General features: G+C 32.9%; 1 long non-coding RNA gene across 3 annotated transcripts in view; it reads right to left on the minus strand.

Annotated features, from left to right (window-relative positions):
* Positions 1-22,138, minus strand: part of LOC141375665 (uncharacterized) — a 60,927-nt gene that overhangs the window by 4,386 nt on the left and 34,403 nt on the right. The window contains exons 2-6 of one of the 3 annotated variants that reach the window (XR_012384464.1): positions 15,718-15,869; positions 15,366-15,548; positions 11,711-11,819; positions 6,627-6,773; positions 1,933-2,079 (exon numbers count right to left, since the gene is read on the minus strand). This is a non-coding gene — a long non-coding RNA (uncharacterized lncRNA). Of the gene's footprint in view, positions 1-1,932; positions 2,080-6,626; positions 6,774-11,710; positions 11,820-15,365; positions 15,549-15,651; positions 15,870-22,138 lie in introns of all 3 variants that reach the window. The other 2 variants (XR_012384462.1, XR_012384463.1) reach the window with 2 other exon arrangements.

Below are 22,138 nucleotides of genomic sequence, written 5' to 3' on the forward strand. Positions count from 1 at the left end.
TGAGCTCACCTTTAATTAACCATTTCACACATTTCACCGAGTAAGACAACATGCCACAAGCCCTGTAATTCAATTGTTTTGCCCGCTACTCTGTGTGTGTGCAGAGTTTCACCTTCATTTTTATACACTCGTTGTCATTTTTATTATCAGCTTATAAATGAACTGGATGGAATATAGCATGCGCAGCTGACAGATTATGTTTTTTTGCTTTTTCTTAAATCACAAACATCCAGTAATCCCAGAATGATGCTGAAGCACGGCATCCAAATTTTCCTCTTACACCCCATGATGCTGGTTGTTGCTAGATCGGATATGAATGCAGCCGGAAGTTAATGAGAATGTTTATTTTTTAATTTCCCATTTATTGTATTTTATTACCCCTTACCCCCACCCCAAACCTAAACCAAACCATCACAGTAATCTCCCATATTTCATGCCATGATGCTTGGCATGAAATATGGGAGCAACTAAACTAAAAGTTAATTCATTCAATTTTAAAGGACAATTACATAAGCACAATAATTACTTAACACACAACAAAATATGCATAATTACAAGAGACTTACTTTAACAAATACTCTACCCTAAACATTTAATAACTATGACATTTGTTTATTTTACTTAGTAGTTCAAATAAAATCTGAACCCCTTAAAATAAAGTGTAACCAAAACAACTTTTTTTTTTTAGGATTAATAGTTAATAATTAATTGTTTTTGCACAGCATTATTACAGATGTGTATTGAATATAAATGTACTTTAGAAAATACAAACATAAAATATTCTGGAGGAAAACAAAAACAGTGTAACTAAAAAGTTCATGCTACAGATATGCTAATGCCATACAAAAATATCAAGTGTAACATTATTTTTATGACAGATAAAAAAATAAAACACAAAGCCAAACGTACCTCTCACTGAGTTTTCACTACAGATATGAATTATTTTGTAGTAGCACAACTGTATTATTCAAGATGATTATTTAATAATAATAATATTAATAATAACATCAATATCAATATCAATATCAATATATATATATATATATATATATATATATATATATATATATATATATATATATATATATATAATTATTATTAATAATATTATTATCATTATTTGTTGATTCTTTAGTAAAATCACATTTTAACTAATTTAATTTATATTACTTAACAACCATTTACTTAACAAAATATTATTAAACAACAACAATTACAGTAATTAACAATATAAATATTATTAATAATATTTTAATAATAAAATTGATGATAATAATAATAGTAATTATTATTATTATTATTATTATTATTATTTGTTGATTCTTTAGTAAAAAAAATCACATAATCACATTTTAATTTATTAAATTTTTATTACTTAATTAAAATATTTTTTTACTTAAATAAATTTATTTAAAGCATAATATAATATAATATAATATAATATAATATAATATAATAATTCTTTGCAGCACAACCTTATTAATCAAAATGTTAAATAATAATAATAATAATAATGTTATTTAAAACACTCTAAACACTCATGTACACTGTATAAACAAGGACTATGTAACACCAGACCTAAAAATCAATCCCAAAAATCTAGCTAAACCTGTTGTATAACGCAACCTAAAATATATTTGTATTAATGTATGGATGTTTACCAAACAGCAAGTGCAACCTATAATGTCAAACTAAGTATTCTAAATCTGAATAAAGACATGTCGCATGAACATTTAGGAGTTTGTTGAAGTCAGAAAGCAGATGAGACACGCTGGCTCTCTGGATCTTTTTAGCAAGCTGTGTGGTTGGGCTCTTTCATATTCACTTGACCTTGAAGTATCAGCCCAACACACTCCTGAGTTTAGTGAATGGAAGTCCCAGACCCACTGCATTTATCACTGAAATACTGTGCTGTCAGGTGGCTCTGTATACCTGTCATAGAGGGCTCAAAGGAACAGCTCCAGATCCTCTCCTCCACAACACCGCATGATTCTTCATTGCCTTACGTTGCATGCCTTTCCACCATTGTTTTCAGCCATATGTCAACATAATTCATTTTCCCCAAGTGTGACAGCAAATCTTTTGGTGGGAGGGAAGAAGAAGGAAAAAAAAAACAGACACTTCAGCTTATTGTGGTCATGATGCCATGCTTACATAATGGCATAAACACAATTTCTATTATTAGATGTTCGCTGCCCACTTTCATGCAGAATGAGCAATGGAAATACAGTATACTTGAACTGTAGTTTGGATCATTTGGATGTTTTAAAAGTATACACTCTCTTAATATAGTTTTTTTGAACAAACTGTACACTCAAAAAGTGAAGATTGTTGTTTGTTCAAAATACTTATGAAAATGAGTTGTAACAACACAATTCTGTAAGGGACAACTTAATTGTTTTATGTTCAATCCATTTAAATTCGTCTTTTTTTCCAGCTTAGTCCCTTTTTTATTCAGGGGTCGTCACAGCGGAATAAACCGTCAACTTATCCAGCATATGCTTTACGCAGCGGATGTCCTTTCAGCTGCAACCCATCACTGGGAAACCCATATACTCCTGCATTCACACACTTACACTACGGACGATTTAGCTTATTCAATTCACTCATACTGCATGACTTTGAACTGTAGGGGAAACCAGAGCACCGAACACAGGGAGAACATGCTAACACCACACAGACATACCAACTGACACAGCGGGGGCTCGAACCAGCGATATTCTTGCTGTTAGGCAATCATGCCATCACACCACCGCGACTCCCCATTTAAATTTGTAAAAACTTAAAAAATTAACTTAATTCCTTCATGTTGTCACAAACAAATTGATTGTGGTACCCAATTTATAACGTCACAGTTGTGAAAAATACTGTTGATGTTTTTACTCAAAGACAGAAGAGTGATGATTATAACTGATGATTATTGTGAGAATGATTATTTTTATTTTATTTTTTATATTCATATTAGTTATTTAACTTATTGTAAGTGATTACTTGTGACACCATATATAAACAAAACAAATATTTACAACTTTCTTTTTTCTGTTATTATTGGGTTTGCTTTATTGGTATTGCATGTATGTGTGGACATTTCACTGTCATTACAAAGTAAAGTGCAACAAGTACACAGTAAAATATAACAAAATAAATTATTGTAGCATTTATTATATAAAAATGTCATTTGTATTTTATTTTTAAAATTTTATATTTTCTTTGTGTTCTGAATGTGTTCTGTTTAAATTTTCAAAGACAAAAAAATCCTCCATTTATTTATTTATTTATTTGTTTGTTTGTTTGTTTATACCATAATACAATTTAACCCTAGCCTTAAATAAGTGTGTTTTTTTTTATTTATCGGTCATAACTGTTTAATTTAAAGCTTGATATAATCATCATATAATAAATAAATAAATAAGTAAAAAAAATTAATGAATTAAAAATAAATAAATAAAATCTAAAGTAAAATTAAATTTTGTATAAATATAAAAAATCACTTTTGAAAATGTAATTTGATGTGAAATCCTAAATGGGATATCTCCATTTTGACCTATGATTGCATTGTGCAATACCATCAGACATAACTTAATAAAATATATTAATAATTTAAAACAATTGTAATTAATAAAACAAATGAATGGAATTTAAATAAATATATTTTTTACTATTTATAAATATTTATTCCAGAATTTGAGAAAAAAGAAGAAAAAAAACAAGCATAAAACAAGTTGGCTCCCTTTCCGTCTTCAATATTTAATCAACATTGAATTATTTATTGCTTATTTATGCATATAGGGGTGCTAATTAGTCATAAAATCGTTCTTATCTGACAGGTTTAATTGACAGTCTCAAAACAAATAGCCCCTGTCTCATAACATACACATCATTTCCAGGAGAATTAAGTTTTTGAAAACTGAACAGGCTGTCACCTCACTTTTTTTTTTTTTTTTTTTTTTTAATGTAGTGACAGCCAAAAGGGGCCCACAGGTGTCTCAGAAAGCAGTGACTGTGTTGTCATAATTCATTTAGGCATCCTTCTGCAAAGCCATAATTACCTAATTAGCTTGTTAATTAGGAGATTAGCATTTACTGATAGAGTGGCTTGTTTAGTGAGGGGTGGAGTGGAGTTCCAGTGGAGTAAGTTACCAGTGTGTTGCTTTAAAATGCCTCCCAAGTCATTTCGCCCTCGATTTGGGTCAGAAATCAGCTTTGGTGGAAAAAGAAATTCGATGATGTTGAAAAGTTATGCAAAGAAATCTTTGAGCATCTACAGTTTGCTTTTAAAATGTCACATTTTAAAATTTAGGGACATATTTGTGAGAGATTTAAAGGGATAGTTCACTCTAAAATAAAAATGTACTTGTTTACAAAGCCTTTAGGGACTTTTATGACTTTTATTAAAAAAAAACAAAAAAAAAAAACATAAGATATTTTGTTAAAGTCAAAGTTTATAATTTTTTATTTTTTCTTATTTTTTTATTTTTTTTGCAAGCTCACATTGTTATTCAAGAGTTCCCATTTCGATATGCTTAGCATTTATAGCAGGTTTGGCATGCTGTCCAGGGAGCGAACCCTGAGCTAGGAGATACTTGAGCCCAAGGCTCCCACCCGGTCAAAAAGCATATAAGGGTATCCGAGATTAGGTAGGTCTCGAGAGCTCCCCCTTAGAAAAGGGAGGAAAAGGAGGATATAGGGTGGAAGGGGGGATTCTTCCAAAACGAAGATAAGGAGCCGTAGGGAGAAAAAGATCCATTTATAGAAAACTTGGATCACTGATTGGATTATTGCTAATTAATAGCTGAGGAGCCAGTCATGCTCAATCACATCACATGCTCCCCACGAAATTAGTTAGAGAAACTTTGCTTCTTAAGGTGACAAATTAACCTGTGCAAGTCAATCCACTGAAAAAAAAAATACAGTTTGTCGTGATAATCTTGAATTAAAGTCTGACCATTTGCTTCCGCATTTGGAGTGGTGGTCCTTTTGTTGACATCAGCATGAGGGCTTCCATAGCAACTGCATATTAATACCCTCTCTTACCATTAATTTTGCTATGAGGGAAAGTTATTGTGCAAAAAAAAAGCTCCACTCCCTACTCAATTTTCCTATTAGTTGAAAGTACATCAACATACTTAAATTAAAGTCTCAGAAAAGTCCAGTTCATGCTGACTTTAAAAATGGTGAAAAAAGCTCTTTATGCCCTTTCACGCAGATACTTGTAAATATGCATACAATTTCCAGAACAACTTTACCGGTACATGCAAAAAAGTGCTGTTCACATAGTCAAGGACATTCCGGAATTTTTCCAGAAAAGATCATTCACAAACCCACTCCCAAATAACGGTAAATTCTGACATCCTTGACCAGAAATCAGAACTAAACGGCCACGCTTGTATTTGTATAGAGTCATGCGGTTGATGGTTTCACTTTAATTTAAAACTTTAGCATTCATGTAGCGGATTTTGTTAAAGAGATGGACCAAATAACTATAGAAAAAAATTGCAACCATCCGAAGGCAGAATCGCTAACTGCAGCTAAAAACAGCTTAGTTTATACATTTGACTGCATTACAAACGCTGGTGTTATGAAGGAACACTTTCGCATGTCGAGATGTACACTTGCCGACTCGCGTCATGCAATTGAACGTATTTTATTTTAAAATTCTTTCCCACTATCATCTCGTAAAGGTATTTTCCCATATTTTTCCCGTATTTTCAATCTTTCTATGAAGGATGGCAATAAAGAGCTGATCCTATACGCAACCCATACCGCAAAACTCCAGAGGACATCCCTTGCTCTTATATGTGAATCTATTTTGTGCTTTCGTTTTATTTAGGCATTAAAACACTATGAAATAAATATTAAAACGGCGAGTTTCCCTTCCTTTTTACTACAGGCGCTGTCGCCCCTCTCATGCAATCCTCAAAAGAGTAATGTAGCAGTGCGTGACTGTCAGATGATACACTCCATAGTGATAAACAGACGCTGTTTCCCAAAAGGATTCTGTACACGGTCTGGGTTTTGGGTGCGTGTTTGAACAGACACATATACACTAAGAAGGAACATAGTAAAGTTAATTGTCCAACAGGCAGTAGCTAAATGTGTCTGGAGACGTATGTGTTCAACATACACTGTAAAAAATGCTGGGTTCCACACAATCGATTTGTTTTGGGAAAACATGACGGAATTAAGTTAACTTCTTAGTTTTCTACAAATTCAAGTGGATTGAACATAAGCAATTAAGTTGTCCCAAAAACCCTCAATAATTGTGTTGGTCCAGCTCATTTTAAATAAGTACTTTGAACAAACGGCAGGCGTCATTTTTTTTAAGTGTAAGAAAGGAACTCAAACAAGGTTGGAGCAAGTGGAGGGTGATGAAAATATGAGAGAAATGAATTGTTTTGGGAGAATACGTTGTGTGGTTACACTCAAAAATAGCATTTGCTGTTTGTTTGAACTACTTATTTTAAAATGAGCTGAAACAACAAAATTCTTGAGTTATTTGGAGGGAACAACTTAATTGTTTTATGGTCAATCTGCTTAAATTTGTAAAAATTAAAAAGTTAACTTAATTCCTTCATGTTGTCTCAACTCAACTGTGACACTAGAGATCCTAAGAAGCCTCAACATACCTTTGCAAAGTGTTTGGGATTCCAGTTGAAGGTTGCTCTCTGTCTCTTTGTCCAGGTTGCAGCTCAAGTAGTCCAGCAACTCAATAGGCTTCCGTCTATATGTCGCCAACTCATGTCCTGTTGCTGAATAAGATTGGAGGAAATGACCTGAGTGGACAGTGCCAGAGACGTTACTAACCCTGTTAGCACAAGTCTCTTATCTAGTTTATGTGTTTGTTTATTCATTTCCTGATATGTGCAGGCTATACGTCAATGTTACCGTCAGACATGCTTTATGTTTAAGAAGGCCAGTTGTGGGAAGTAAGTAAATAACTTAAGGCTGGAATTTAAAACTTGATATTTTGCAGTACAGTAGTCGATGCTAGTAGTTGGCGAAGGTAAGAGCCAGCCTGTAAATTTGAGTCAATGCTTTAATAGAAAATCTTTATTATAGTATATTACTATACTAATTATACACTGAAAAAAAAAAGTTATTTCATGTTTATTTTTTTTTCGGCAGCTAGGGTGCTGGAAAAAAATGTAAAATAACGGCCGTTAAATTACAGACATTTACCATAAAAAACAGAAGGTAAATTAAAGAAATTTACCAGAAATTTCTGTAATGTAAAGTCAGCTAATTTACTGTAAATGTCTGTGATTTTACGGTCGTTATTTAACTTTTTTTTCTGCATGTGCGCGAACTGAAGAAAGGGCACTTTCTATCCAAGACTAAAAAGGGCATGTGCAGTGCAGGTTGAGCCCTATGTGTGCACGTGCCTGCTTGGTGCGTGCCGCACAGGTATATTAACGGCCGCCCACAATATATTCGATGACATTTTTATAAATACTATTATAATTCTTTTACACTGTATAACCAAATATTCGCAATCGATTAATCAGAGGAAAATCTAACACTATCTCACGGCAAATTGTGGAAAATCTTGTCTTGTCATACATGTTGTGTGTGTGCTTACTGTCAACATTCCCACAGACAATCTCATATGCTCTGCAGACCCAGAGAGATGCATATTCTAGGGACTTAAAAAAATGGCCGGGTTTAATCACCTAAAATGTCCAGGATTCGGCTTATGCTTTCGCTTTCTAAAGTTGTTCTTAATTGTATGCATTTTTGCACTTAAGCTTTCACTTTCACTTGTCATGCACAGCTGTGAGAGTAAGATATTGTCTATATTGTCAGTTTTTATTCCTTTTTCAGTCATTTATTTCTCATTTGCTAAATATTTTATTAACTTTATGATGTTAATATATTATACATTTTATACATATCTAAAATGCTTTGGCAGTAGCCTACTGTTTAAAACCTCATGCCAATAAAGCAACCTAAACTTTTACTAAATCACTGAAAAGAAACAGCATAACAGTGTCACAGTGAATAAAAATATTGTTAAAAATCACTTTATTTTTTTGTCTGTCACATGCACTTAACCATTTATGTGCCTTGGGTAAAAGCTGTGCTTCAACCCGGCAACCACCATAAGTATATTTCAAACCTGTGGGAAGCACTGCCAAGCATAATGTGTAATAAAACAAATCCTAATACTTCAACCAGCTAAAGAAAATCAAGAGCTACACAATAAAGCAAAAAGAGATTCATCTTTGGAAAACGTCACTTTTTGTTCCCTCTTTATAAAGTATAACAACTGCATGGGCAGAAAATCACAACAAAGCTAAACCAAACACGTATTTACTGATATTTATGGACTCCTTAGCTGTTATCTTTAGATATAGCGAATCAAAATCTGGGGTAAAAATGTAACTTTATTCATTATTATGTAGTTATATGGGCTATTCAATAGATTATATTGACCCAAAATTGTCCTCAATCTACAAGTCAATCTATGCTTCCTATCCATAAAAGCACTGTTTTATGTATTCATTTCTTTGGTTGATTATTTGTTACAATATAAAGTTATGTTCTTGATAACTACTAAAAAGAAATGACTGACAAGACTCCAATAGCAGTACGTAATAAATAATAATGCATTTATTTGGAAATATTACTTATAAAAGATTGTAACTTATGCCAAACTTTTTTGTAATACTTTGTGGCCAGGGCCAGGGCTAGACTAACGTAAGGGCTAGGTGGGGCTGAAGCCCCAAGGCCCATGGAAGAAGGGGGCCCTTGATTGGCTGAAAAATTAATTTGCGCTATGACGTGGGAAACGCCTCTTTGCGTTTAAATTATCTCTCATCGATTATGTGAAGTATTCCTTTCGGTTCGATGCTGCTCAATCACAGTGGTGCTGGTGTTAAACTGGGACTCAAGTGGCTTTAGCCCAATCAGAACATTGAATAGCCCTGATTTAGTCACCCATAAGGGTGATCAGATGTCTCAATTTTCCTAGGACAGTCCCTTATTTCTACACTACGGCGAGAAATAGCCTACACGAGCAGTTATCAAAATATATATCGTTGCAGGGTATCTATTCCAAGTAAAAACCCTCGGTTATGCTTTACAGTATAAGTCTAACTGAACCAGTAAGAAAGCAAACTTAACGAATGTTTACTTTGCCCCTTTTAAGAAAACAACAGAAATAATATAGAGCAATGAAATAATGGTGCTGACATTCATCAGACATTATATTTGATGCAATAAATAAATAAATAAAAATAAATAAAAGAAGTATGCTAGACCACAATAGGCTATATTGTATTTCTTATAAAGCACTAATTTAGGAAGTATTGCAAATGTTTTTATTTTTTGTAGCCTTTTTGATCTTTAAAGTTCATACTATGTCATTACTTAGTTCAGTATACTTGCAGGACTATTTTAATAAAATAGCAAAATATATAATAATCAAATATAAATTAAATGGTGGAAAATTTGATAATATTAATTAGTCAAATAATAATAACAATAACAATAATAATAACAACAGCAACAATATATATATATATATATATACATATATATATATATATATATATATATATATATATATATATATATATATATATATATATATATATATATATATATATATATATACTTTTGTGTGGTAAAAAAATTAAAAAGGGGGCCTCTTTGATTTGCTGTAGCCCCAGGGCTTAATTTGTTCTTAATCCGGTCCTGCCCAGGGCTATCTGTTTTGTGGAACCACCCCTCGCCAGACTCAAACCCCAGTCTAGTATGCCACCCAAGCCTGGCGCAATTTGTGGTGAGGTACCAAGCAAACCAGTAACACCTGAAACCAACCTGGGTTTGCTTTACATACAAAATCCTCAGATGTCACAGGCACATATTTCATATAAAGCCCTGGGCACATTTTCCCAAAGAGCCACTGTTGTAAAACTAGTGAGTGTGTTTAAACGCTGTAAATAAATTGATTTGTCGAAGACATTTTATACTAGTCTTTTACACTTTGTGTGATGTTAAATGTAATGTAGTTGTTTTTCCCTGTTTTTCCATATCTTTTTATGTTTAAAAAGGCAAAAATAATGATCCAACTTAATGCAATTTTCATAATTATGTCTTATAATGGTTTGTTTTGTTTCATTCTTTAATGGCAAGATAAAATTAAAGCATTAATTCTATTTTTACAGTCGTGGTCAATGTACGTCCCTACAGTGAAAGCTCTCCGTCTGACAGACTCATTCAATCAAAGCCGTTCTGTCTCTCTCCCAGGCCAGGTTGATAAATAAGAGGGAAATATTGTGTCTGCCAGGGCATGTTGTTAACTCTCCCCCCACAGTCATTAACTCATTTCAAGTGCAATCATAGAGTGGGAGGTAAATTAACAAACCATTAAAAATGTTATAAATGCACAATTAGCATGCCAACATTTACAGGACACATTCATGGAGCTGCAATAATTTTTGATTGGGTGGTTTTAGTCTGTCTCTCTTTCTCTCTGACGGTCAGTCTCTACAGACATTTTGATCTGGTACCCATTAATGTAGAAAATGAAGGAATGAGGCATGATTTAATAGGTCATTGGTGGTGGATGTACACTTTTTACATCTCACATCGAGTAGGAAGAAAAAAAAATAGGTGATATAATTATTTATCTTGTTTTAGGCTATTTCGGATATGGTTTTGCTCTTTTGTTTTCCTTCAAACCACTGGGTTGACCACTGCTGTGTGTTTATTCTGTTGGAAAATGCAGCAAAAGCATCCTACATGACGGTAATAGTGTGATTAAGGTGTGTATGTATACTCCACCTCAATAACATGACTGAAAAAAGACTACTGTCTTACTTTCAATTGCGTTTACTTCGATTATGACTTAATCCGGATTAAGGTCATCAGAAATCTGTTTACATATTTTTAATCACAGTATCATCTGAACTGTATTCAGTAAGTAATGGATTACAAATACTCAAATTACATTAATTGAGTAGTTTTTCAAGAATTGTACTCTACTTAAATGCGTACTTTTACTTTTCCTTGAGCACATTTTTAGTTTTGTGTCAGTTTTACCTCAACCTGCAGCCACTACAATATATTTTAATATTTTTTACCATCTGCAGTGATTGGTTAAGTTGAAGAATCAAGCCTGTGATTCCCATCTCAAATAGCGCATAGAAAAATCACATCAGACAGACCTCAAAACAGACTCTATAAATGCAGCAAAGATGTACAATGTTAAACCATTAAAAGTGACCAAGATGCGAAACCATTACACGCCACAAACAAGAGACTGTTTAGACTGTGTCACTATTGAGAAGACAAAGGTTGCCTACTGTATGATCACTGAAATTGGGAAATGGCCTTAAACAGCAACTAAAAGTACTACAGAATGTTACGTTTTCAAACACATGCACAAATTGTATGCATTCTTTCATCGCTGTATGAACTTTGCATAACACCAACCTCTGAACACTTGTAGCTTGTTAGTTTGTGTTCAAAAAGCAGAACCTGAGCGTTAACATATCGTCAAAGCTAGACTTTTGTCATCTTAGGTTACATAATTTTTTTCTTTTGGCTTATTGTTATTTATTACAGGCTCCTTGTGAAAATGTACCTCCTAATACATTTCTGGAGCACACGAATTATGTAGCCAGAGGTACGTATGGCTACATTTTATCTTTAAAAAAGAATGCTACGAGGCAGTATTTTTTTGCGCAACCAGCTGATCACTTACCTCCATGTGGATGCCTTTTCCGCTGTTACCAGTTTGCTCAGTAGCTCGCCATGTACATCAGCAGACTTGAGATACAGACCGAAGTTGACCGTGACGAGGAGGTTCAAGCCTGGAGAAGAATGTTTACAGAAAGCAGGTAAAACAAAAGGCCAAAAATTAAATAAACAAGTAAATAACAGGGTGAGAATTTGGTAAGATCTGAAAAGGTGGTAAAAAAATCAGGCAGGAGCTTTTAAAAACTCTGTCTGTTGGGTTTGGGTAGGGGATTATCGGGTCAATCAGTGCTTTTGAAAACACTATCGATTGGATTTATGGAAGGGGTGGGTGGGGTATCGGTCGGTCAGTCAGTCAGTCAATCGACACTGGCCTCTGGTGGATTTACGAGAGAACAGCAGTTGCAAATGGCACTCGCGAAAGAACGTTGAGATCTGAAAAAGCGTACACAGCGGCCTCTTGTAAATTTGCAAAAGCAAAAACTGTAAAAAATAAATAAATAAATTACCTCCTGGGGCTTATCAATAATAGGTACGTATCAATTATAAGCCTGGGTTGTTATTAGTGCATATAGTAATGTGTTCTCACTATAAATTAATCTCGGATGTTAATAATATAGTCCATGAATGGAAAAGAATGCACTTACACTTACACTTAAAAACATCCTCAAAAGAAAATGGCCCTGATGTAACCTACATTTTTAATTCAACAGTAAGAGTACAAGGTGGAATAATATTCGCAGCTTAATACTCACTACTCTTGAGTACTTTTTAAAAGGGTGACTTTTTACTTATCACTAACTCTGTTTGCACTACTGTAAAAAAAAATCTGTAATTTTTTTGGTTTATTTAAAAAAAAACATAAAATAACGGCTTTTAAATTACAGAAATTTACCATAAAATGACACATATTAAATTGCAGAATTTTCCTTAAATTTAAATTTCTGTAATTAGATATACATTATTTCATGGTAAATTTCTGTAATTAAATGGCCGTTATTTTACGACACCCCAGCTGCCGGAAATAAACTGTAAAATTACGGATTTTTTTTTACAGTGTACATTTCTTTGGCTAGTATTAGTACTTTAACATGAATAGGATTTTCAGTACTCTTTCCACCACTGAATATATTAATCTCAGAGTATTGTTGCACAAGTAAACATACTGAGACGAAACAAATTTTTTTTTTATTAAATACTAAAGGCTTTTCTCGTTCCATCCTCTCTTTCTCATTTGCTAGAATGCCAGGGATGTTGGACGGATGAACTGAGTGCTTGCTTGTAGTCTCATAGTAAAGATGATGATACAGCAGAGGGCAGCCTGCATGAGGCTCTGCTCAACCTGGAGAATCTCTTCCTCAGCTTCCTGGGTCGATTGTAATAGGGTCATTAGCTAGTCTGGATCATATTTTAACATTTAGCCCCAGGTTATTGCATGTAACTTGCTTGATGGTCTCTGATATGAGATTACTGCTAAATCGATGGGCTAATGAAACCGTAATGGTGTATTTCAATCAAATATCAAATGAATGTTTTTTATAAAGTGTCGCTTGCTTTTGACAGGTTAGTAACAATGTCCTGTTAAAAAGTAATAGGCCCCTCAGGTTGCAAAAGAAGATCTTTAACGTTTCTTAAATCATTGAAGAGAGCCTGATAAAAACGTTAGCATTCTTTTCTCTTTTTTTTTTTTTTTTTTTTAGAGCGCAGGGCATTTGATGTATCGGTTACAAAAACTGTGTTTGACACTGGATTATTATTATTATTTTAAAAACATATAATTAAGCATTTATGATGTTTCTGTAATAAAAAGGCAGTTAATACTGAATAACTTACACTATACACAAGATTTGTCTGGTTTTGATCATCATCTAAATGAAGATAAACTGAATCAAATGCTGCAGCATCTTTCAGTGAACATCAATAGCTATTGTGTTCAAATTAATATATGCAAGTGAAATGATTCATATTCAACTTTTAAACTAATTCACAAACACACTCACTTGCAACACTCTAAAAAAATGCTGGGTTTCACACAATTCTTTCACGTTGTCCCAACACAAATTATTCATTTATTCATTTTCTTGCGGCTAAGTCTCTTTATTTATCAGGAGTTGCCACAGCGGAATGAACCACCAACTTATCCAGCATGTTTTACGCAGTGGATGCACTTCTAGTCGCAACCCAGCACTGGGAAACACCCATACACACACGGTCAATACTGACCTTATTCTAAAATGCGGAAGTGCGCCTGTTTTCGCGATTGTCTTAGAACTTCCGTTTCAGTCGCCCATGGGAGAGATGACAAAGAATAATAAACGGCAAAAAACGGTCAAACTACTTGCTCTACAAACAAATGTTTGCATGACTATACTGACCAAGTAGAATAATATAACAAAAAAATATCAGTTTGCAACATCAAACAGCGAAACGAGCATTTTTTAATGTCTAAAAATGAATGGAAGTGAATGAGACCGGAAGTCTCGTGCCAAAAAGATTCAAATGGCAGCGCCCGCTCGTCTGCGGAGAATAAGGTCAATAGAACATGTCAGAAACCGGGTCACCCAGAAGGAAACCCACGCCAACATGGGGAGAACATGCAAACTCCACACAGAAATGCCAACTGACCCAGGGCTCGAACCATCAATGTTCTTGCTGTGAGGTGACAGTGCTAACCACTGAGCCACCATGCTGCCCCAACACAAACACAGATTAACTAAACTTAATTGTTTAGATTGAACATAAAACAATCAAGTTGTGTCAAAAAAACTTTGAACAAGTTTGAACAAGCAATTATTTAATTAAATGAGTCAAAAAATAATGTTTAAAGTCAAAAAGTCAATTATTGTTTAATTTTTGAATCGTTCGGTGATTTTTGAATGAATCATTTGAGTTCAACAAATTCCTTTCTGAATGAGTTAGCGATTTCAATAAAATGGTAACGTAAATGATTAGTTGAGTCACTATGAAGGACTGTTGGGAGAATGTTTGGGGAATCTGTTTATATCTGCATTTTTTCAGTAATTTCGTTGTGTATTTGTTGTCTTTTTAAGTTTATATAAAATATAATTATAAAATATAGACCTACAAATGATCAATTTTGTTATTTAAATATTTAAGTAAATATAATTTTATATTTGTTTTAGATTTAAATTCAGATTTATTTATTTTTCTTTGCAGCTATGTAAAGTTTTAGACAATACATAATATTGACATTATTATTAATAGTATTTTATATATTTAATTAATCAAAATGTGTGCAATTCAGTGCCATTTTAAAATCATTGAGAAACTAGCATTGTATAATCTGCTTTTACTTTTAGATTTTAGATAATCTTATCGATTTGTTTTGTGTATGCTTTATATTGTTTTTAATTATTTTTTATCTGATTAAATTTAATGAATTAAATTCTTTTACATTTCATTGAATTTAATTAAAAATATTTAATAGTTTCTATGCAAGAACTATGAAAGAAACTACAAAATATTTTCTTTTAAACTTTAGCATTTCGGCTTGAAACCTCTCTCAGGGCACAAAAACACAATGTTTGTACTGTATGCGATGCCCTGAGATTGACTTTTATATTAAATGTTGAATTTGAGGTTGAATTTATTTTATTTCATTGAAAATTTACGTATTTGCATAGCCCTAGCAGTGAGTGTACCCAGCCGGGCCTCTTCCTCTTCCTCGTCCTCTTCTTCCTCCAGCTCCAGCAGATGTAAGGGATCAGGACAGACGTGGAGTCTCGCAGGGGGAAGGTGAGAGGTACACAGCCTCTCCGCTCCCCGTGATCAATCATCCTCCACTTGTCCTCCTCTCCGGCCCGCAGCTGTTCCTCCAACATCTCCTGTGGAAACACTCTCTTCACTTTGCTTAAAATTATTATACAGCCCATAAACCCAGAGAGGGAAAGCTCTGTTAACACTGGAGCACAGGGAAGTGACTGTAACCTTTAAGACGAGCCGGTGGTGCTTTGGACGCCAGCCATATTTACCAGCCGGCGCTGCTCCTCGTACCTGTGGAAGTGATTTTTTTTTTTTTTCTGCTGTGGAATTTATTTTCCAGTCGCAGGCCAATCTCTGGAGCAGCATTGATCCTCTTGATGACGGCCTTCGTTCCAAGGGCAAGCAATCCGGAAAAGATTGTCAAATTATGAAGGTGAGCAGACCTGTTTTGACAACATCGTAAAACAAGCAAGACAGAAATTGTTGACCATCATGATGACTGGGGTGATTATGTGGAGAGGTGGGATTTCAAGTGGGTGTGTTGTTGTGTGTGTGTTTTTTTTGCATTTGGAAGTGACATGTGTTATGTAAAATTGGTTGATTATGTTTTTGTGTGTTTTTGTCATTTTAATAGTTTTTAATTTATTTTCAGTTGCTTCAGTTTTAATTCAGACTAAATAAAAAAAAAATTTCTTTGCAAGTTGCTGAAAGTAAATAAGTTTGTTTCATATTTATTTATTTATATATTTATTTACTTTTTTAGATTTTAGATTTCAAAATATAGTTTTGGTTAATAAACAAATATAACACTGCAATTTTTAATGCAAAAAGCTTGAATCCTAACACAATTAATCAAAAATGTAGATTTTTTTTAAACATTGTGAAGAAGACTGGAATGATTATTTAAAGGGGTGAGATTCTGTGGGTGTTGTTTTCACATAGAGAAGGTATAAGTATTTTGCTGCATAAAACAATTTTTGGCATTTTTATAACAGTTTCGTTTTCAAATGTTTTAATTTTTATAAAAAATAGTAAAAGTTTAACATTAAAAACGTGTAAATGTTTTCTTTGTAACTAGCTGAAATATATAAACTTCATTTTTGACAATATATGTTTCCTTCTATTTTTTCATGCAACAAAACTTTATTTTGTTTTTAGTTGTAGTTTTGGTTATAAATATAAATACCCTGAAATATTTCATGTGGAAAAAGCTAGACAAGTATAATTTGCAGTTTATTTAAATTTAAATTGATCAACCCGATGACTAGAATAATTATGTGAAAAGGTAGGATTTTTCCTGTTTTTCCCTCTTTCGCACTGAGAAACAAAAAAAAACAACGATTTTGTTATGAGGTGTTTTTTTTTTTTTTTCTTGTACTGAACTCTCTTTGATTTGAAAATGTTTGCAAGGACAGCCTGAATGTCTTCTATTCCTACTTGTTATTGATTTTTGGTACAATTTGCCAAGTCTTATCGTATATGGAGTGTTTATCTGACCTAGAAAGACTTGTTTTTGTGAACAATTTATCAAGTGGTGTTTCTGAAAGAAAACAATCTGGGTTCAGTGCAAGTTAAGCTCAATTGATAACATTCATGGTATAATGTTGATAAAAAAAAATAAAAAAATATCAAGGCCAGTCAGTATATACAGTAAATTATAACATATATAAACACTACATTACCTTCTATGATTTGTGTGCCTAAAATTAGGGTCCCACTTTATATTAAGCGCCCTTAAATACTGTGTTCTTACATCAAAATATAACACAACATACTTAATGTGTTCATAATGTATTGCAGTCTACTTCTGGTGCTCTTATAGGGACAGTTTTGGTGGTATGGGTAGGTTTAAGCATGGGTTAAGGTTTACAGGATGGTCAACTATGTAAATGTTACAAAAATTAATTACAAATGTAATTACATACAGGTGTTTAATCAAGCATAACTACAATGTAAAACATGTCTTTACACAATAAGTACATTGTAACCTATTATTAGAGAAGTAGAGCTGCGCATCAATGGATTTGCTCGTCAGTGTTTGGACTCTCTGTAGTGATTTTTAAACCACACTGAACTAAACTAAACTGAACTGAACTTAAACACTGGAAACTGGACTGACACTGTTTCAATTTACTTTTACATTCTATGTGAAGCTGCTTTGACACAATCTACATTGTAAAAGCGCTATAAAAATAAAGGGGAATTGAACTGAATTATTAATTTTAATGTATGTACATACTAGGGCCACTTAATATAAAGTGGGACCAAAATGAGGTATTCACATTTTCTTGGGACAACTAATTTACATTATCAATCTTTAAAAATTACTTCTATTAAAAATATGATCCTCATAACATTAATGGTTTATTAAATGCAAAGACTTTAAAGCTCAATATTTCCTTATTATTACTATTAGTTATCAAATTAGCAATCATGAACTACTTTATAAAATCTATTAATCTTAGCTAACATTAATGTCAACATTATTTAAAGGACCAGAGCTAACAGGTTTATGTTTATTAACTTTGGCAGATTATTTCATCCAAGAAGTAATTTACACTGCATTGAAGGTACAGATATTTTATACAGTAAGTTCGAGCTTTACTAGGGAACCTTGGCATTATCGTCTTGGCCTGTTATTTTAGCTAATGTTTATTAGTAACGCTAACAAAGATGACCTAACAAAAAACTAGTCAGCAATAAAAGTATGCCACAAATTCAGTCATTAAAGCTTAACTTACATTTAAAGTATTAGCTGACCCAAAGATAATGTTTTTAGCACATGTTGTGGTTGCAACATAGGCTCATTCTGAAAACGTAGCCTTATATACATTTCTAGAGATCATGAATTATGTAGCCAGAGATACATATGTCTGCATTTCATTTCTTAAATGAACACTATGGGGCGATATGATGCCATTCCTTTTCGCGCTCACCAGCTGACCGCTTACCTCTGCATTTCACAGTCTCCAGTAATTAATATAGAGGTGCGTTTTCAGAATGAGCCTGAGTTGTGTATGTCAGTCGTACATAACATAACATAACATAACATACTTTCAGACGCTAGTGGAAGTCAGTAATTTAAACATTTAAAATCGGACTCAAAAATCCATCAGTCTGCTTCCTATCGTTAACCCCCTGGTGGCGTATGGGTTAGTTTGATGATGGATTAATGTGCTTTTGGAATCTTCAAAATAAAAGTCACTATCCAACACTATTATACAGCATAAAAAAGTCAGGATAAAATGCTGATTGTGTTCGTCTAGCAGAACAAAGTCCAAAATCCAAATCCCAAGGATGGCTTGAAGACAAGTATATTATGGACTATTACTAAATTTTGGGTGAACTTTTTCACATTAACACAAAATGTATTTATAATACATGTTTGAAATTTGAGATATTAAAAAAACATTTTGCAAATAAAAATCACTTAAAATATAAAATATAAAATGTTGAGGTGAAAACACTGAAATAAAAGTTAAAAATTTAAAATATGTATTTGTATAAAACAACACATTGCTCTCAAATGTTTACTTGAAGCGTATGTCTCCTCTCAGCACAAAGGTAGGTTCACAGATATTAACTCTATACCAGAACCAGGTATGTGACTGGCATACCAACCCGGCCACTCCTACCCATTTCTGCTTTAAACAGATCTAGGAACAGTAATCCATCTATTTCTGCTCATCTGCTATGAATTAAACATCGACGCAGGTCAGCACACAGTGTGTCTAAATCACTGCAGCCCGGCTGCCCTTAGCTCAACTTCTCTATTGACATAATGTCAGATATGACACTATTACTCAGCGAGTGGCGATGGTCATTTGATAAATAGTACCATAAATTGTTGACAAAACAATTTGTGATGTATTATGTTCGTGATGGGTTGTACTGCTTATCAAATCAAGTAATCTGGTGGCGGAAGCTATTAATCAGCCTAATGTGCATAATCCTGAGGCTGATGGGAGACGACTTGCAGATTGTGGAGGGTTTTATACACAATTCTCTCTTTCAGACTTTAAAATAAAGCTTCTTTGTTGGGATATGATTACTATAGATCTATAAACTATGGTAGAAGGTTCATCTATCTATCTATCTATCTATCTATCTATCTATCTAAACAATTTGAATCTATCATTAACATAACACAGTGATTTGATAAAATCATGCAAACTTTTGAAATTGGTTTCAAAGTTTTTTTTTTTGTTTGTTTGTTGTTGTTATTGTCCCTCAAGGCTCTGTCTTGGGCCCTCTTTTAGAGAGATGAAGCAGTGAGCCATTTGAAAATCGATTCAAATTTGTTACGATTCAAATCAGTTGAGATGCCAAATAAATCACAATCAAATTGAGGGAGTTTATACTGAATTTTGGAGGAAAACTCACTGTCTTTAAAACAGTTTGTGTGGTATTTGTCTGTTTGTCTACCCTATTAATGATAATAAAGTAGCACCCATAAGTGCAGCGCTTGTCTGCTGTTATTATAATGTTTTATGAAGAGGGCCAATAGATTAACATAACTAAAGTCAGGCAATTTTTTCTTCAAATTGATTTTTTAAAGGTACTCCAATAAATAGATGGAAAGTTTTGTTTCAGACATACAGAGACCAATTGAAATTCTCAGTTTCTCCTTATGATTTATTAAAAGATAATTTATTCAATGTGTGATATTTTTCTGTACAATAGATGATAAAGTAATATTAGTTATTGCAGTGCTGATTTGTTTACAGCAGTAATCAAAGTAAAGCTGTTTAAAAACTACTTATAATGCAATGATGCAATTTTGTTTGAATGATGATTTCAGTGAGGAGCTTTAGTTTTTGCAGATTTTGTGTGAGTGGTGACATTGTATGCAACTTTCAAAAACAGCAGATTTTTTTTAAAAGCATATTGATGTAAAAATATGAGTTAATTTACCTTATGTACCTGGACAATGCATAAACTTCAGATTTCAAGTGTAGGGAGCTCAAAATCATAAATAATCCTTAAGGTCATTTTCACAAATGTAGTCTTGACAGTAAAATTCCAATATGCGCAACCTTTTCAGTGCAAGGTACTTTTTAAATCAGAAAACAAATGGTTTCAGGTATAATTATTCATCATAATGTGAATAAATGGCTACTTATTTTTGGTTTAAAATGTATTTGCCGGTTTTGTAGACAATACCTAAATTGTTCAGTTCACCAAACTGAATACTAAGTTTGGTGAACTGAACAATTTAAGTATAGTCTACAAAACTGGCAAGTTAAATAAACTTAAATATGCCAATTTTGGGAGACTCCATTACTCAATTAAACTGAGGCAACGAGTTTACTCAATCAATTTAGTTCAGTCAACTTATTAGGGATTTCAGTGTATTGGATGCAGTACATTTAAAGGATATATTTACAAAAATATATGTTTCTCATAAATGCCCGTAAAAAGATTAGACTAAAGGATAAATACTTTCCCATTCTAAAGAAATTTTTTCTGCTTTAATCATTCATTCATGCACTTATTCATTCAGCTACAGTAGCCAGTACAGAACTTGCACTGAAAATTGCACTCAGGTTCTTTGTGTAAAGCCAGTGTAAAGAACATTTTTAATGATCTAAATCATTTTTCTATATCTTATTGTGCAATGAAATGTTTCCGTTATGTTAAGGTTCTTCATCAAACCACTGATGCCAGTAAACGACCTTTATTTTTAAAAGTAAAAAAACGGAAAAAAAAAAAAAATCCTGGCATCTTTTTTTAATTGAATCCTTTTTAATTCTAAAATGTTAACTGCTGCTAAACTTGATTCTGCTATATATTTTAGTCTCGCATTTACATTTTTCAATTTTAGATCTAATTTTAGTATCTCTCTGACAACTCTTTCCCTCACAAATCTGAGTGCTTTCACAACCGTAACATTTTAGAGCATGTATTTGCATAAAACACATATTATGTGTCATAAATGCTCATATGATTTCAGAGCAATCTGTTAAAAAAAAAAAACTGGCAGTCTTATAAATGCTTTGCTGGTTTAATGGAGAACCTTAAACATCAATGGTACTTTTCACTAATTTAACTCACTAATTTAAAGTTAATTTAATTGTAATTAAATAAAAGTGTCATTTTTTTAATGTTCTTCACACTTAGAAAAAAAGTATTTGTTTGATTGAATGAACAAATGAATGAAAGAATAATACTTTTGTTTGTTTGTTTGTTTTGGTTCTTCCTTGCATGTGTGTACACTGTAAACGATTTCTGTTGTTTTCACGGTATTATACTGCATTTCTCAACAGTTGTTTACTGTATAAGCTGTGCACAGTGTGTTACTGTATATATTGCTGTTTTCACAGCATGATAATGTATTCTCAACATTTCCATACTGTGAACATGATTAACAGTATGCTACTGCAGATTTTACAATGAATTTTGGGAAAAAATCAGTTACTGTGCATCTAAATACAGTACTGCAAATGACCATGAAAAACTCTACACACACTTTATATTTTTAATATGTTAATTTTTTTTGACAAAGTATTTTGTGAAGAAAAATAAAATAACCTATTTCTTCAGACTGTTCCCTGCATAAAGCTGTCCCCTGGTTTTCCATATTTGGGTGTACTGCACCTTAATTTTATAAGGTTAACATGAAAATATTAAATCATTTTTAATCGACATAACTTTGTGCTTAACCAAAACGTAAACTGGAACAAAAGTAATTGATTCATGAAACCAAGTTAGC

Source organism: Danio rerio, chromosome 8, assembly GCF_049306965.1.
Source record: "Danio rerio strain Tuebingen ecotype United States chromosome 8, GRCz12tu, whole genome shotgun sequence".
In the NCBI taxonomy this organism is placed as follows: Eukaryota; Metazoa; Chordata; class Actinopteri; order Cypriniformes; family Danionidae; genus Danio; species Danio rerio.